Below are 18,749 nucleotides of genomic sequence, written 5' to 3' on the forward strand. Positions count from 1 at the left end.
CGTCCCCACTCCAGTATTGCCTGACACTGGGTTTTTGCACTAGACCCATATGCAGCACGAGGCCCCAAAATGTCCTCATCTCGGCTGCACTGACCGGCGTCCAGCCACCGGGTCTAGCCAAAAATGAGCCCGGGTGCTGAGCAACGAACTGTTGGGCGTACAGGTTTGTCTGCTCGTCTGCTCAACCATCAGATTCACAAATGGGCTACTGAAAAAAAAACTAAAAAAGTCCATTTCAGTAAACCCCACTGTGGGAATCTGGATTCCTGGATTATGGCAAGTGGCAGGGGTGGTCTAGGGTCTGAAAGCTGAAACAAAAAAAAGTTTAGAATAAAAGTGCTTTTTTTTTTCCCCCCTAACTTTTCCCTTCTATCCCTGCCTAACGGTGCCTCTCCCTCACTGACCCTAACCTACCTGGAGGGCGATGGGTGCAGGAGGGTGATGGATGGCGATTAGGGGGACTCAGGAGCTGGTGATGGACGGTGCTGCAGGGTGCTCGTGCAGAACAGGAAGAGGAGGAGAGAGAGGAGCGCAGGAAGTTTGAATCTCGGGCCTCTCTCCCCTGCACCAATCAGCACCCTGGACAGCAGCATTCAGCACCAGGGCCAGCACCGCCTCTCCAAATCTTCGTATTGCGATTAGTGGTGTGTAATCACGCCACCGATCGCAGTCTTTTTCCGGTTCATTGGGTCACCGGAGACCCGAATGGACCGGAAACGCAGCAAACCGCAGGTCTGAATTGACCTGCGGTTTTCTGCGAACGCCGATAGGGGGGGGGGGGGGGTGTGTCACATGACCCCCCCCCCTGGCGTTGTGACAGGATGCCAACTGAATGATTTCAGCTTGCATCCTGTTCGGATTAACCCCCGCGGCGCCGCAATCGCGATTTAAACTTAGGACGTCCTTAAGAATTTGGGAAATAGGGCTTACCGGTACGCCCTAAGTCCTTAAGGGGTTAATACATTTCAATGGCAATTCGGCAAGTGTTCCGGAATTTTGACCGGAGATTATACTGCAGCATGCTGCGGTATTTTCTCCGGCCAAATACCGTGAAAGGGACCGAAAGGAAGACAATCCTGATGCATACTGAACGGAACGCTTTCCATTCAGAATGCATTGGAACAAAACTGATGCGTTTTTTTCCGGTATTGAGTTCAGTCATAGGAACTTTAACGCTAGTGTGAAAGTAGCCTAAAGTAGAACTGGCTTTGTTGCGCATAGCAACCAATGAGATCACACCTCTCATTTTTCAGAGATCCTTTGAAAAATGAAAGGTGAAATCTGATTACTTGCTATGGGAAACTAAGCCAGTATTTGCAAATCAACATTAAACTTAATCTCAACAGCTGCCCATACGCCTTCATTGTTCGATTGACAGTTATTCCTCTGGACTTCCCCATACACATGCACACTCAGTTTGGCCAACCATGCATGAGGAAAGAGGAGAAAGCCACTTCTGTTGGTGGTTTATCTTCTACCGGAACAAAAAACTCAGGCAATGAAATCAGGATCAGCAGATGATAATAATGTGTATGAGGGCCTTTGTGGAAGAACATCTCATTGGTCCATCTACTACCCCTAATCTGTCATAAATAGAGTTGCCATCTGCCTGGTATTTCACCGGCTAAGTTGGTATTTTGCTCAGACTGCTGACAGCTGTATTTTTTTTTTACTGCCAATAATAATTCCAGGTAATTTAGGGCACTTTCACACTTGGGTTGCTGGATTCCGGCAATATGTATGCAAACAGAAACCATTTGTAAATGTATTGCAATATCGGATCCGTCTCTCCGGTGTCCTCCACAAAAATGGATTCAGTATTTATTTATTTTTTAAAGTTCTGCCCATGCGCAGACCAGAAGACCGGATCCGTCAATGCGGCGATTTTAATGCCGGATCCGGCACTAATACATTCCAATTGGAAAAAAATGACAGATACGCCATTCCGGCAAGTGTTCAGGATTTTTGGCCGGAGTGAAAAATGCAGCATGCTGCGGTTTTTTCTCCGTCCAAATACCGTAAAAGGACTGAACTGAAGACATCCTGATGCATCCTGAACGGATTGCTCTCCATTCAGAATGCATTAGGATAAAACTGTTCTGTTTTTTTCCGGTATTGAGTCCCTAGGGCGGAACTCAATACCGGAAAACTTTGACGCAAGTATGAAAGTACCCTTAGGCCTCTTTCAGACGGGGTCACGTTTTGGCTCAGGATGCGCCCCGGGTGCATTGCGGCCACCCTGCGCGAATAGGTACGCAATTGCAGTCAGTTTTTACTGCGATTGCGTTCCGTTGTTCAGTTTTTATCGGACGGGTGCAATGTGTTTTGCACGCGCGTGATAAAAAACTGAATGTGCTACCCAGACCCGAACTTCTTCACTGAAGTTCAGGTTTGGGTTCAAGGTTGTGTAGATGTAATTATTTTCCCTTATAACATGTTATAAGGGAAAATAATAGCATTCTAAATACAGAAAGCTTAGTAAAATAGGGCTGGAGGGGTTAAAAAAAAATTAAAAATAATTTAACTCACCTTAATCCACTTGTTCGCGCAGCCCGGCTACTCTTCTTTCTTCAGGACCTGGGTAAAGGACCTTTGATGACATCACTATGGTGATGGATCATGTGACGAACCATGTGATGAGTGCAGTGACGTCACCACAGGTCCTTTTCCTCTTGCACAGCAAAGAAGAAGAAAGAAGAGAAGCCGGCTGCGCGAACAAGTGAATTAAGGTGAGTTAAATAATTTTACATTTTTTTTTAACCCCTCCAGCCCTATTTTACTAAGCTTTCTGTATTAAGAATGCTATTATTTTCCCTTATAACCATGTTATAAGGGAAAATAATAATGATCGGGTCTCCATCCCGATGGTCTCCTAGCAACCGTGCGTGAAAATCGCACTTCATTCATCTTGCTTGCGCATGCTTGCGATTTTCACGCAGCCCCATTCACTTCTATGGGGCCTGCGTTGCATGAAAAACGCACAATATAGAGCATGCTGCTATTTTTATGCAACGCACAAGTTATGCGAGAAAATCACCGCTCATGTGCACAGCCCCATAGAAATGAATGGGTCTGGATTCAGTGTGGGTGCAATGCGTTCACCTCACGCATTGCACCCGCGTGGAAATCCCGCCCGTGTGAAAGAGGCCTTAGTCAGACAATGTTTGCACATGTGCATAATAATTATCCCTTTTTTGCTATATTGCTTTGGTGCCAGCGGGAAGCTCAGGGTATGTGATTTGTGACTTGTGCCCCGCAAGAACTGGATTGGAAGAAGTCTAAGTGCTTGATAAAAGCCAGGGCGTCGCAACAGCACTAAAGTGGCTGACTAAAGACATAGAGGGAACAGAGCAGGGGCCTCATCGCATGGGAAGAGGACCTGCGTGTATATGTAATTGTAAGTAATTTCCGTGCAGGCGGCTGTGATTGACTGTTGTGGGCATTAATTTGGGGAGCTGCCTGTGGCATGCTTGGGGATACAAGAAAAATCACAGAAAACAGATAATAATGCACACAATAGATGCAAACACTATATATAGACTAAGCCCTGAGGTGCCCTGCGCTGGCCGTCTCTTTCAATGTATTGCGCGTGGCTTCGGGTTGTAGAAGAACATTTTGTCGGGCCTCACCCTCTAGAGCGGCCAAAGCGATTTCTACTTGTAGTTCTGGGCTGACATTTTAAATCCTAGCAGCGCTCTGTAATCTTGACACCCAGTCCGACAATGACTTGTTCTGGCCATCAAATTTGGGTAGCAAGTTAAACAACGTGCCAATAGGGAAGGCCCTTGCAGGGGTTCCACCATTGCCTGAGGTGCTCACATTCGCATCATGCACATTGCCTTCAGCTGCCTCCATCTCTGTGAATGTACCCTGCTCGCAGCACCACTTGTAGCGGTCAAAGGAGGGAGAGACCGCAAGGCAGGATTGAAGTACAGTACAGCAGACAAGAAGACTGAAGATAAACCGGCTTTATTAAAGAACCAGATGTAACTGCCAGAAAATCGGATTAACAGTATAAACAGGTTTACACAGAATACTTGAACAAGAGTTAGAATAAATGTGTTCCGCAGCAAACACATCAGAGTCCAGGCTACACTCAGCTAATATACTCCTATCTACCCCTGCAACTCATCTAAAGTCCCTTTCTCTATAACCTATTACAGAAAAGCACCGGTGCCACTCACAGTTCTGCAGATTCTCCTTGATCCAATAAGATGCAGTCTGGCTCCAGGTCCGGTCGCTTACTTGTCTGTCTTTCTCTCTCTGGTTAAAGCAGATGCAGATCTTCACCTAGTTTCAGCTCTGGCAGGAAGGATCCGGCTTGTACTGGTCTCTGACACACGGTCCCACTCCTCTGGAACACACTGTACAGTGCTCTGTGTGCTGCTCCACAGCTGTCAGGGAAAACTCAGCTATTATAGGCTCCTGCTGCTCCAGTCTTTTACTGTTATCTCTCAGCAGTCCATCTCTCCCTGTTATCTCAGCAAGGTCTCAGGAACTTCTAGAACAGCCCGGGAAAAACTTCTTAACTCTTTCTTAGCCTCTGGCCAGCACAACTCAGGTTCCTGTTCAGTCACAGTGGCCTCTGGTGGCCGGAGGGAAACATGACAGTCTGCATAGATATAACTGCTGGTTGATTCAGGGCTGCCTCTTACAGCTGCCTGTCCAGACCCGGATCCTCCTGGCCACGGACGTCCCCTCGGTGCTTGCACAGGGTACTCTGACCCCCTGGTCAGCTGCCACTGACTTAGGGACTGCTCTGGAGCGGCCTCTGGCAACTACCCAAACAGCTCAAGCCTATTCTCACAATCAGAGGCTGTAGTGGAGACCAGGTAGTTGCTTAGTTACGCCCCTTCATAGCACAGCCATTCAGTGGCGCAGTGGGTCCACACCTGCTTTCATAACAGTGTGAAAAAACATCACATGTTAAGCCATGCCCCCTTTTTACCCGTGTAAATGTGGCCAGGTGGCACCTTAAATTATAAAACATAGGTCATGCCCCCTTTAACAGGCCACTCCTCAGTTTACAGACTCCTCTACTTTCCAGCTCTTCTAACACCACACCTCACATCAGTTGTTGTGGTGGCTAGGGTTGGCAACTTTCCCGATAAAAAATACTGGCCAATTTTACATGGGCAAAAAGGGTGTGTGACTTTGGGGCGTGGCATAACACGGGGTATTATTTGAACACAGATGACTTAATCATATTGAGTTCTGCGACCTTTTTTAAAAATATAAAATAATTTTTTAAATGTTATTTTTAGGGGGGTTGTGCAGTGATTTTATACTGATGGTCTGACTCCTGGCACTCCCGACGATCAGCTCTATGAAGGGGTAGCGGCGCTTGTGCGAGTGCTCCTTACTCTTCAAAACTACCTGCATGTTATCTCCTTTGTAGCAGCCATGTAATTACAAGACAGTCACTAGAATGAGACCCCCCCAAATATTGAACTACAACTCCCAGAGTGTGCAGGCTATTATGTGATATCAGAGGACATTGCAGGAGGAGGAGGTATGAGAAGGGAACTACAACTCTAAACATGTCCAGGCCATTATTATGTGATATCAGAGGCCATTACAGCAAGGAGGCATAAGAGAAGGCATGCTTCTTCACTTCTCTTCAACACAAAGCTCGGTCCTTTCATGTCACATGACATCATCAACTCTTTGCCTATTCAATACTGAGCTCCGCCCCCTCCTGCATTGATCACACAATGGTGAAGTCATCACAGGTCCTTCGTCACCACCACTTGACAGAAAATACCAGCAATTATAATTGCTGGGGGAAAAAAATATATATATGCACTGGCATTTTGAAAAACAAAATACTGGCCAAGTGGCAACCCTAGTGGCAGTTCAGCTCTGCTATCTCCTGGTCATTGCCTGACTGGGTTGCCACTAGTGTTGGTCGAGCACCAAAGTGCTCGGGTGCTCGAGTAGAACACCTCAGGATGCTCGGGTGCTCTACAGAGCACCCGAGCACAATTGAAGTCAGTGGGAGAACCAGAGCATTAAACCAGGCACCCCCTGCTCTGAGGAGAGGAGGGTGTCTTGTTCACAGGAAAAGGTCAAAAATTGATGGAAACACCACCTAAATGGTTCTGGAACAGCATGGGGAGGATGTCTGGATACATCTTGGACTACCAGGTCGCTGCTGAGAATGATGTTGTCCGAGTAGTACGCCACTTTTACAGACTGACAATAATACACACAAAACCAAAGATAAAATCGATTTTAGAGGAACAATTGTTAGGAAACGTTCTTTCCTGTATATTTACTTGTATATAAAGTGCAAGTGCTACCAAAAATTACAAGGAAGAGGCACTCCGATACAACCTGTATGTCACATAAAGGAGGGCCTCATTCACATTGTGGTACAATTGTTCAGGTAGTGGAACTCCTACACTCATAAAGCCTATGCACAGTGAAAGGGCTGCCAAAAATTTCAAGGAACCGGCACTACAAAACACCATTTATTACACATAAAGGAGGTTATCCTACACACCCTTGAAAAATTATGATAGATGGCCTGCTAGTTACCCTCAATAACTATTGGAGCAAGGGCCTGCTGATCTGACCTACTAAAACATTAGGGGCGAGGGCCTGCTGGTGGCCCTCAAAAACATTATGAACAAGGGCCTGCTAGTGACCCTCTAAAACATTATGGGCGAGGGCCTGCTGGTGACCCTCAAAAACATTATGGGCGAGGGCCTGCTGGTGGCCCTCTAAAACATTATGGGTGAGGGCCTGCTGGTGACCCTCTAAAATATTATGGGCGAGGGCCTGCAGGTGACCCTCTAAAACATTATGGGCGAGGGCCTGCTGGTGACCTTCAAAAACATTATGGGTGAGGGCCTGCTGGTGGCCCTCTAAAACATTATGGGTGAGGGCCTGCTGGTGACCCTCAAAAACATTATGGGCGAGGGCCTGCTGGTGGCCCTCTAAAACATTATGGGTGAGGGCCTGCTGGTGACCCTCTAAAATATTATGGGCGAGGGCCTGCTGGTGACCCTCAAAAACATTATGGGCGAGGGCCTGCAGGTGACCCTCTAAAACATTATGGGCGAGGGCCTGCTGGTGACCTTCAAAAACATTATGGGTGAGGGCCTGCTGGTGGCCCTCTAAAACATTATGGGTGAGGGCCTGCTAGTGGCCCTCAAAACCATTATGGTTGAGGGCCTACTGGTGACCCTCAAAAACTTTATGGGAGGGGGCCTGCTGGTGACATTAGGAGCGAGGGAAGCCTAATAAGCTTGTTGATATGATGGAGGAGGAGGAGGACGAGAAAAGGGAGATTGAACCATATACCCTTTTTAGTGGTGGAAGGGGTGCATGGGAATACAGTGTATTTAATACACCATAAAAGCCACATTTAGATTGCCTTTATGTTCAGCCGCTTTCCTCTGGTGGAGTAGAGAAGTCAGGGGCAATCAGGGTCTGGCTTATTTTTATAAGAGTCAACCGGTCAGAATTTTCAGTTGACAAGCGGATGCGCTTATCAGTTATTATGCCACCAGCAGCACTAAATACCCGCTTTGACAAAATGCTGGCGGCAGGGCAGGCCAGCACCTCCAAGGCTTAGAGCACCAGTTCGTGCCACGTGTCCAACTTGGACACCCAATAGTTGTAAGGCACAGAGGGATCACTGAGGATGCTGACATGGTCTGCTACATACTCCTTTACCATCTTCCAAAATGTTTCCCGGCTCATTGTGACACTAGGCCGCGCATCAGGTTGAGGGTGCTGGCGGGGTGTCAAAAAACTGCCCCAGGCCTTGGAGAGTGTTGCCCTGCCTCTGCTGGAACTGCTGTGTGTTTCTCTTGTATCCCCTCCTCGGTTGTCTAAGGAACTACGTACTCCGCAGCCAGCATTGTCAGCTGTCAATTTTTCCACATGGACCTTCTGGTATTGCACCATTTTGATAGTAATCTTCGCTACAGGAATGAGAGATGAGAAGTACTCTTTGCAGCGGGGGTCAAGAAGGGTGAACAACCAATAATCGGTGTTGGCCAAAATGCGTACAACGTGAGGGTGACGGGAAAGGCAGCCTAACATAAAGTCAGCCATGTGTTCCAGAGTTCCAACAGACAAGACTTCGCTGGCCTCATCAGGAGGATGACTCCCAAACTCCTCATCCTCTTACTCCTCTTCTACCCATCCACGCTGAACAGATGCAATAAATCTTCCATGGGTACTACCCTTTGTAATGAAGTCAACCGTCTCCTGCTCCTCATCATCATCCAATTCGCGCTGAGAAGACGAACTGAGGGTGGTCTGGCTATCACCCTGTGTACTGTCTTCCCCAATTTCCCCCACTTCCACATGCAAAGCGTCATCCTTAATTGTGAGCAGCGAGCGTTTGAGTAGACACAGAAATGGGATGGTTACGCTGATAATAGCGTTATCGGCGCTCACCATCTGTGTTGATTCCTCAACATTCAGTGAGCTGGCAATTGCAAGCACTGTTGCAGCGTTGCCAGACCGGCGGAAGCTGTCGATGACTTGCAGAAATTGGCACACACACGACGCACTTTAACCAGTAGCTCAGGCAAATTGGAGTAAGTTTTGAGAAACAGCTGAACCACTAGCTTGAACATGTGGGCTAGGCATGGTATGTGTGTGAGCTCCAAAGCCGCTACCAAGTTTTGGCCATTATCAGACTGGTTCAAGGTTGAGTGTCGAGAGCCATAGCTCAGTCTGGTCTCTTATTCGCTGCCATAGCTCTGCGGTGGTGTGCTGTTTGTCAGCTAAGCAGAAAAGTTTAAGCAAGGCCTGTTGCTGCTTCCCTACTCCAGTGCTACACTGATAACAGCTACTGACTGATGTCTGACTGGTGCTGTGAGATCATAATTCAGAGGAGGCAGAGGAGGAGAAGGGGAGGTTGCAGGCACTAACGTAGGTGGTGGCGGAAACCCTGATGGAAGTAGTACCGGCAATCCTTGGCGTCGGTAGCACCTGTGCCATCCCAGGGTACGACTCGCTCCCGGCCTCCACAAAGTTCACCCAGTGGCCGTCATGGAAATGTAGCGTCGCTGGCCAAAAGCACTTGTCAATGTGTCAGTCGTTAAGTGGACCTTCCCAATAACTGCGTTAGTCAGTGCACGAGTAATGTTACGGGACACATGCTGGTGTAAGGCTGGGACTGCACACCGTGAAAAATATTGGCGGATGGGGACAGAGTAATGAGGGACGGCCGCCGCCATCAGGCTGCGGAAGGCCTCAGTGTCCACAAGCCTAAATGGCAACATTTCTAGGGCCAGAAATTTGGAAAGGTGCACATTTAGTGCTATGGCCTGTGTGTAGGTGGCTGGGTATTTGCACTTTCGTTCAAAGGCCTGGGGTATAGACATCTGTGCGCTGCGCTGGGACACAGAAGTGGATGTGCTAGCTGATGGTGCTTGCGAAGGTCCAGGTGCATGGCGGGAGGATCCTGGCCTGTGTCTTGGACAGGAGATTGGCCAGCACGTAACACAAGGGAAGAAGAGGCAGTGGTGTGACCCACAGATAGTGATTGTGGACATAGGCGTTTGGCCCACCTATTAGGGTGCATTGATGCCATGTGGCAGATCATGCTGGTGGTGGTAAGGTTGCTAGTGTTCAAGCCCCTGCTCATTTTGGTACGGCACAGGTTGCAAATGACAATTCTTTTATCGTCAGCACTTTCCTCAAAAAAGCACCAGACTGAGGAACACCTACCCTTTGGCAAGGGAGATTGCCGCAAGGGGGTGCTCGGGAACAGTTGCGGACCTGTTTGGTGTGGCCCGCCTTCTCCATTTTGCCACCCCACTACCTCTTCCAGCCTGTTGGGGTGCTGCGGATCCCTCCCCGACTGTACTGCTGTCCTCGCTCAGCTTGCCACCTTCACAGGTTTGGTCACTTCATCGTCCACCACCTCCTCTTCCACTTCCTCACTCTGCTCATCCTCCTGACTTGTTTACCTAACAACAACCTCAGTTATTGGCAACTGTGTCTCATCCTCATCATGAACCTCTTAAGACACTAATTGCGGTTGTCTTATTGGCAACTTTGTCTCATCATTATCATCCACCTCGTGAAACACTAATTGCCGTTCCCCACCTTCATCTTCTTGTGACTGTGGATGCTCAAGAGTTTGGGAATCAGGGCACAATATTTCCTCATGTCCCTCTTCAAGCGGGCGTCGAGAGGCCCAAATCAAGGAATGGCGATGAAAAGAGCTCGGAATATCCGAGTGTGGGATCACTTGTTTGCAAAGACTCTCTATTGTGGGAGGAAGGAGTATCAGGGTGAGGATTCTGTTGACCAGACTCTTGGCTACTGAGACTGGACTTTGTGGATGATAGGGTTGTGCTTAACCGACTGGAAGCATTATCTGCTGCAATCCAACCGACCACCTGGTCGCACTTCGAGTGGTGTCCTGCGCCGCCCTGCAAACTGGGAAATGAAGCTAGGTATCGTGGATGAGGGTGTTTCTTGTGCTCTGGCAGCAGGCACAGTTTCACTGCGCCCAGGGCCACGGCCTCTGTGTGCACCATCAGCAGCACGGCCACTTTCCCGTCCCTTACTGCTCGCCTTGCGCATATTAAATGGTATATATGCTTGCAAGTATGTCACACGTATAGTAGCGCAGGTTTTGTAAGTGTATGTCCAAATAAAGTACACAGAATGTCACAGATATTTTTAGAATGCGCACACATTAAACAGGAGATGTAGCATGTCGCTGACCGCAGGGTCTATAAAAAAAAGTACAATGAATGTCACAGATAATTTTAGGATGCGCAAATATTATACAGGAGGTATATCGCAAGTAATGTCGCTGTCACCAGCGGCTAATAAAAAATTTGACTGAATGAATGTCACTGATATTTAGGATGCGCAAACATTATACAGGAGATGTGGCGCTGGTAATGTCGCTGTCATCAGCGGCCAAACAATTGTGCTGAATGTCACTGATATTTAGGCTGCGCAAATATAAAATAAAAGATGTAGCAGAGGTTGTGTCACTATCAGTAGCTGCACTAACAATTCCACGCAATTTAGCGCAGGTTGCGCTAATAATATATATTGCAGCCAGATACAACTATAGTCCTTAAAAGGACTTTTGGGTCTCTAACAATATTACTATTTCACTCCCTACACTATCTGTCTCTTCTTCAGCACAGCTCTCCCTGACTAAGACTGAGCTGAACACGTGTCATTGGGTGCTATATAGCGCCCAATGACGCGTTCCGGCCAGCCAATCACTGTAATGCCAGCATTATAGTGAGTGCCAGTACCCTTTGTGCACGTTTATTGGCTGCGTAGCCAAACACCGCGATGTGTCGAGCACCGTGATACTCAAGTGAAATTAGTTTTCGGCCGAGCATGCTCGCCCAACACTAGTTGCCACCTTTCCTAAAAAAAAAAGAGTTTACAAGGTTAAAAAGGGTGTGTGGTTTTGGGGCGTAGCTTAACACTGGGTGTCGTTTGACACCAATAGTTTGATCATATTTTGAGTTGTGCTCTTTTTAAAATAAAGGCCAAGCCAGGCCAGAAAATGCTGCCGTGGCCTCATGTGTGATCAAATGTAATGAATGAGAAACAAATAACCACAAAGCCCTTTTCCTCTCTAGTGATAGTTTTATAGCTATTACTGCAGCGTGCAACGGGTATAGCTAGAGAAGAACTCAGAGGGGTTTCCACTGAATATCCAGTAAGGACAGGAGGACAGTGTGACATAATAACTATATTGATGTCTGAGTGTTTGGGGTCATCAATGTGACCCTGTGACACGGACAGAAGGGGGGATTGATTACACGCACAGAAGTCGATGTAACTAGGTTTTGCCCACCTCTGTAATGGAGAATTCATCAGGAGCCTCTGCTGCAGATTCCATCAAACATACAGGAGACAGAATAGCGCAGCATGCTGAAAAATCTTTTTGTCCGATAAAATATAGCACAGGACTCCTGAGCCACAGCAGGGACTCCTAGTCAGCATAGAGATAATGCCACGGCACTCTTGGGTGAGAGATGCAATTTAATTGAAATTTTGTGGTCATCTTGCCGCATGCGGGGACACAGGGTAGGTGCGGAGGGACTGGTTGAACTGGAGAGGATGGGAGGGGTGACAGTAGTAATGTCGGTGATTGTAGTCCTCATAATGGCTAACCCCTCTCTTTAGCGATGCCTGGGCCATGCATGAAGCACCCTATCTTCCACACCCGGGATATTTTGGGTACTCCTGTCTGGTGGTGGTTGGGGTGCCCTTGGTGGTAGGTGGATTGGTAACATGCAGGAGAGCAGACGTAGGAACTAGCGGATGATGGATGTAGTCAAAGACCTTGCCCGTTTGGTAGTAATAAATAAAGTCTCTCTTTACTGAGCAGATGGTGTGAGTTGTAGTACAAATGCAATCAATAGACACAGCTCTTTATGATACAGCAAGATTCTCCTAAAGGTTGTATATAGGAAGTGGCAATAATGGAAGTTATCCTCCCTGAGTCGATTCCATAGCATAACTCCCAACTTTTGGGACGGTCAAAGAGGGACACTTATGGTTTATTGTGTGAAAGCTCTATTTTTCCTGCATATCTATACACTTCAATAGTTTTCTTTTGCGAAATAGCGCAAAAATAATCTGACTCTAGAAATGTCTAAAATGCCAATGTATTAAATAATAAAATAATATAAAAGTCAATCTCTAATATACAGAGAGGAACCAGAACCAGAGAAACATTTTCTGGGTCAATATTGTGAATGTAATAATGCTAATCTATACCACAGATCAAAAAATTGGACATTTAAGGAGCAAAGAGGGACTGTCCCTCTGAAAGAGGGACACTTGGGAGGTCTGCCATAGTAATGTCTTTTGCCATAAGTGAACAATTACATTTCTCTATTTTCAGTATGACCTCTAAATTGGCTCCCAATGATCAATATCTGTTCATTTTTGCTAGAGGTAGTCTTTCAGTTCCGCTGTCCCTCTGGCACGTTTTATTCTCAAGAATGGAGTTTCCTTGGGCTAGGCCTAAGTTTCACCAACTCACACAGGCACATCCTTCCTCTAGGACTGCTTATCAAACACTCTCTAACCAAGGGGTTTTGACCAGCCAATTACCCCAATCACCTCGGTTAACCGTGCATGGGGACATGACATGAGAGATTAGGGGTAGTAGATGGACCAAAGAAGAAGCCCTTCGCAAAGGCTCCCATACTCATTATTATCGTCTGCCGATCCCACTGAAATGAGGCTGGTCAATAATTCAATGCCTATTGGGACCTCCTGACACAAGAGGTTGAGGGAATAAATAGTCAGGCAATGAATTACTAGTGATAATGTTTTACACAGACTGTGATGACTTATTTCAGCCACAAGAGGCCGCTGTGTCTTTGAGTAAGAAAGAAATGAAGTTGTTTGTTCCAGAGGATGTAGGAGGAGTTTCAAGTTCCCGGGGTTCGTCTGTTGTGTGTTTTCATGGCTGGTGGTGAGCTGAGAGTCTGGCTGCAGTTGGACAGAGCCACAGAGACTAAAAAGTGATTCTGAGAAGAGTGATATCGTCCAATTGAGAGACTTGTGACAGGACACGGGGCCTGGCTAACGTGCTATAGGTTACCGAGGCCGTCGCAGAGGATGGGGGGGGGACTCCTGGCAGAGCTGAACTGATGTGGATTCCTGTCCCTGCAATCTAGTGACAGAGAGAGAGAGAGAGACTGGAAAATAAAACGCGCTGGGACAAGTAAGCGACTGTATCAGGAGCCAGATGACACCTGCCCCCACGTACCAGACCAAGACAAGCAGCTACCTCGTGGGAGAATGTGACTGATCTCTGCCCAGCTACTTACAGAACTGTGAGTGTGCACCGGTGCTAACCTGCGATAGGGCATAGAGCAGGAATCTTTAGTCAGAGCATTGTAGAAACGTGCCCTGAGTAGCAGGGTTCAGACTGGAAAATATCAGAGGAGAGTAGCCTGTATTCTTATGTGTTTGCTGGTTGGAGCGCATTTAGTATATCACGGATCAATTACCCTTCCTGTAAATTTTGGTAAACTTGTTAACACTGTTCCTGTCATTTGTCGATTGCGTCCCTGGTGTATCGGCACAATACTGTTAAACCGATTTTCCGGCCGTTATATTTTGTTATTTAATAAAGCCGATATCTCGTCTGCTGTACTGTATTTGAACCCTGCCTTGCGGTCTCTTCCTCCCCTGACCGCTACACAAGATGAATTTTAAATCACCAACTGAGGTGTCTAGATATCAGTGGCTTTCTCCTCTTGAAAACATTCTGAGTGTGTGCAGTGCACGTGTATGGGGGAGTCAGTCAGTTATCGAAGGTGTATGGCCATCTTTTTATGGTAAATTTAATGTTGGTTTGCAAATATTAAATATTTTCATAATATAGTATTTAGATTTTACATTACTAAATGTATCAAAAGAAAAAGGAAAAAGTCTGGTACCGTGTTAGCCAATAGAAAACTAGGCCTCTAGAACATTGGAGAAACAGGACAGAAACTCAATACAAGGAGGAGGTCCCACCGCCACACAATTAAAGAGAAGAAGATACACTTTCCTGTAGCTAAGCATTTCTGTAGCCCAGGACACAATAAAGAACACATAAAAGTTCTCATATTAAAAATTTACTTTAAATCCCAAAGAGCTAGAAGAATTTGGGAATACAAATTTATAACACTGCTTGACACTTTGAATACTGGACTGAATTTGTCCCCAGGATTTATGACACACTACAAGATCTAAAGAGTCTTCTATAGATATAGTCGGTGCACCCGGTCTCTGAGATAACATCAATTTAGAGACCATAGAACTTTCACACCCCTTATCTGTAATATAATTAAGGACTTATTCTCAAGATCTTTCATATGTTGTTCTGTTATTTTTCAAATGTGCATTCACTCCCCCATGTCTCTGCTCTTATTGTATAAATATTGCTGTTTCTTCATATATTCTTGTAGTACGCCTGATGAAGGGACTGGTGATGTCTCGAAAGCACGCTATGTAACATCATTACTTCTATTTTTGTTAGCCATTAAAAGGTATCAAACCTGCAATACTCTTATTTTGTTTCTCTTAATGAGAGCACTAAACTAAATGTATCAATTATTATTTACTTTCTTTTTTTAACATATAGCACTTCCTGTATTTGAAACACATGGTACTTCCTGTATTTGGAACACAAGGCACTTCCTGTATTTGGAACACATGGTACTTCCTGTATTTGGAACACATTGCACTTCCTGTCTGTGGAATGCAAGACACTTCCCATAGTTGGAACACATGATACTTCCTGCATCTGGAACACAAACTTCCTGTATTTGTAATGCATAGAATTCCTGTGGCCGGTTACAAGCATGTTATGGAGCAATACTGAATATTGTGAACTTGCCAAGACTGTTGCCCCATTAGGTAATTACTCAAGGATGTTCTAGGTACTGTTTCGGTAAATTGAATCGGTAGATAAAATGAATGTTGAGCAGATGTGTAATATCAGAGTGAGGTCTCTTCCTGTCAGTGTCAGAATGTGACTGTAAGTTCGGACTGTTTTTATGATTCCTTTTATATGTGATGAAGCGAGGAGTCTTTAGTCCAGAGAAGCGTGTTACTTTTATTATAATCCTATACATTCAGTAAATAGACCTTGGAGCTCTAGTACATTTGGAGGACTGGTGGTGGAGCACTGAGAACCTATCGGTGGGAGAATCATCTCCAATATGGATAATAAGAATATTGGACCCTGACTGTCATAAGTGATCCAGGAAGGGGGTAAGTGGATGTGTGGTGTACAGTAAGTTACTTCTTATAATGATTGTATAACTGTACCCCATGGCTTCATTCTATCTGCATTATTTCTTGTTCATTTTCATATATTATATTTTTCGCTTTATAAGATGCACCTAGGTTTCAGAGAAAAATAAGAAAAAAAAATATTTTTCATCAGACCTCCGATCATACTCTTATATTAGGACCTCACATCAGACCTTCATATCAGGACCTCAGATAAGACCCCCATATCAGATCCTCAGATCAGACCCCCATATCAGAATCTCAGATCAGACCCCCATATCAGACCCCCATATCAGACCCTTAGATCAGACCTCCATATCAAACCTCAAATAAGACCCCCTTTAGACCTCCATGTCAGAGTCCCATTTCAGACCCCCATCAGAGCTAAAATAAATAAACTAACTAAGCTCTCCTACTCCGCCACTACTGTGTATGTTTGCGGGCTCTCCTGCAGTCATGCTCCCTGGTGTTCTACAGGCCGGCGCTGTACTGTGACCTGATTGTGTGAAGCGTCAGGTCATAGTACGTGCATTATGTCCTGACGCTGTATGCCATCAGTAATTATTTATAATTCCCAATTAATGAGACGCTCAACTTCATGAAAAGCACCTGTTACATGGTTCATCTGGTGATTGTGTAAGGGTCAACCCCTAGAATTTTCAAGTTCCATTTCTAGTGATAATATTTCACACAGACTGTTATGCCTTCCTCCAGCCACAAGAGGCCACTGTGTCTTTGAGTAAGAAAGAAATAAAGTTGTTGGTCCCATAGGATGTAGGAGGAGTTTGAAGTTCCCGGGCTGGCTGGTGCGTTGTTTCCTGGCTAGCGGTGAGCTGAGAGATGGGCTGCTGTTGGACAGAACCACAGAGACTAGAAAGTGATTCTGAGAAGAGTGATATCGTCCAATTGAGAGACTTGTGACAGGACACGGGGCCTGGCTAACGTGCTATAGGTTAGCGGGACCGTTTCAGAGGACGGGGACTCCTGGCAGAGCTGAACTGATGTGGATTCCTGCACCTGCAATCTAGAGAGAGAGAAGAAAAGACAACGCGGTGAGACAAGTAAGCGACTGTATCAGGAGTCAAACGACACCTGCCCCCACGTACCAGTTTAAGACAAGCAGCTACCTCGTTGGAGAATGTGACAGGACTGATCTCCGCCCAGCTACCTACAGAACTGTGAGTGTGCACCTATGCTAACCTGTGATAGGTCATAGAGCAGGATTCTTTAGTCAGAGTGTTGCAAAAACTTGCCCTGGTTAGCAGGGATCAGACAGGAAAATATCAGTGGAGAGTAGCCTGTATTCTTATGTGTTTGCTGTTTGGAGCACATTTAGTATATCACAAATCAATTACCCTTCCGGTAAATTTGTGTAAACTTGTTAACATTGTTCCTGTCATTTGTCGATTGCACCCGTGGTGCATCGGCACAATACTGTTAAACCGATTTTCCGGCCGTTATATTTCTTTATTTAATAAAGCCGGTATCTGCTTCAGCCTCCTTGTCTGCTGTACTGTATTTGAACCGTGACCTGTGGTCTCTTCCTCCCCTGACCTCTACAAGTGGCGCTGCGAGCAGGGGACGGTCACAAAGATGGAGACGGCTGAAGGCAATGTGCATAATGCTAATGTGAGTACCTCAGGCAATGGTGGAACCCCTGTAAGGGCCCTCCCTATGGGCACGCTGTTTAACTTGCTGCCCAAATTTGATTGCCAGAACATCTCACTGTCGGACTGAGTGACCAGGTTACAGAGTGCTGCTAGGATTTACAATGTCAGCCCAGAACTACAGGTAAAAAGTGCTTTGGCCGCCCTAGAGGGTGAGGCCCGAAGAAATGTTCTCCTACAACCAGAAGCCACGCGCAATACGTTGAAAGTTATTGTTCGATTTCTGGAAGAAATATACAGTGAAACAGCTAGTGCAGGACACCTCCGTTCAAAGTTCTTTTACCGGATTCAGCGGGAAGACGAAGGGGTCTCACAATATGCAACAGCGCTACAGGAAGTATTGGCCGAGGTACAGAAAAAAGAGGCAGACGGAGTAACCGGCCTGGGACCCGTAGGCCGGATACTGCGGGAACAATTCATTCTGGGACTCTATTACACTCCCCTGAGACAGGCCCTGCAGGAACGAGTTAGGGTGGAACCTACCCTAACCTTTTGACAAATATTGGCAGAGGCTGTGGCACAAAGCAAGGAAGAAAGTTATGCCTCTGGAGTGATACAGACCCGGATCTCCATACCCCTTCGGGGTTGCAAAGAATATGGAGGTCCTGGTCAGGGTGGTACAAGACTTGCAGAGCTCCCTGAGTGTTATGCAGGATAAGTTGACACACATGGAAAGACGGATGGGGTCGTGCTATACCCCTGAGGCTGCCTATCCGGCCCAACAACAAACCTGTCAGGTGGCCCTCTGGTTCCTACTAGTGATGAGCGGCAGGGGTCATATTTGAATTCGCGAAATTTTGCTAATATTTTGTAGAATATTCATCGAATATTCGCAAATTCGAATATTCGTTATATTCTACGATTTTTTTACTCAGAAAATCGGCAAGGTAATGATCGTGTAATATGAGAATTTTTGTAATGCGAATTATAGTAATGTGAATTTTATTGCGAATTTTTCAACTTACAACTATTAGACAAAGAAGATAATAGCACTATATTAGCTAAATTGCTCTATATTCGTATTTTTTTCCTAATATTCGCTATATTGCTATAACTTAGTTTTTTCGAATATTCGTAATATTCTAAAACAAGAATATTCGCTATATTGCTATATATTCTTGTTTTAGAATATTACGAATATTTGAAAAAACGAAGTTATAGCAATATAGCGAATATAAAAAAAACAAAAAAAACAAATATAGAGCAATTTAGCTAATATAGTGCTATAATCTTCTTTGTCTAATAGTTGTAAGTTGAAAAATTTGCATAACAAAAATTCGCATTACGAAAATTCGCAAACAACACTACTCCTAAAGTCAAATA

At 45.8% G+C, this 18,749-nt stretch overlaps 2 protein-coding genes across 7 annotated transcripts in view; one reads left to right on the forward strand and one right to left on the reverse strand.

Annotated features, from left to right (window-relative positions):
* LOC120994421 (zinc finger protein OZF-like) overlaps nt 1–18,749 on the reverse strand; it is a 391,027-nt gene that overhangs the window by 18,826 nt on the left and 353,452 nt on the right. The window lies entirely within an intron of this gene.
* Nucleotides 15,235–18,749, forward strand: part of LOC120994424 (zinc finger protein 501-like) — a 119,531-nt gene continuing 116,016 nt past the window's right edge. For 2 of the 3 annotated variants that reach the window (XM_040422982.1, XM_040422984.1), the window contains exon 1: nt 15,235–15,381. The gene's annotated coding sequence lies outside the window, so the exon portion shown is untranslated. The remainder of the gene's footprint in view (nt 15,382–18,749) is intronic. The other variant, XM_040422981.1, reaches the window with a different exon arrangement.

The sequence above is a fragment of the Bufo bufo genome, chromosome 3 (genome assembly GCF_905171765.1).
Source record: "Bufo bufo chromosome 3, aBufBuf1.1, whole genome shotgun sequence".
In the NCBI taxonomy this organism is placed as follows: domain Eukaryota; kingdom Metazoa; phylum Chordata; class Amphibia; order Anura; family Bufonidae; genus Bufo; species Bufo bufo.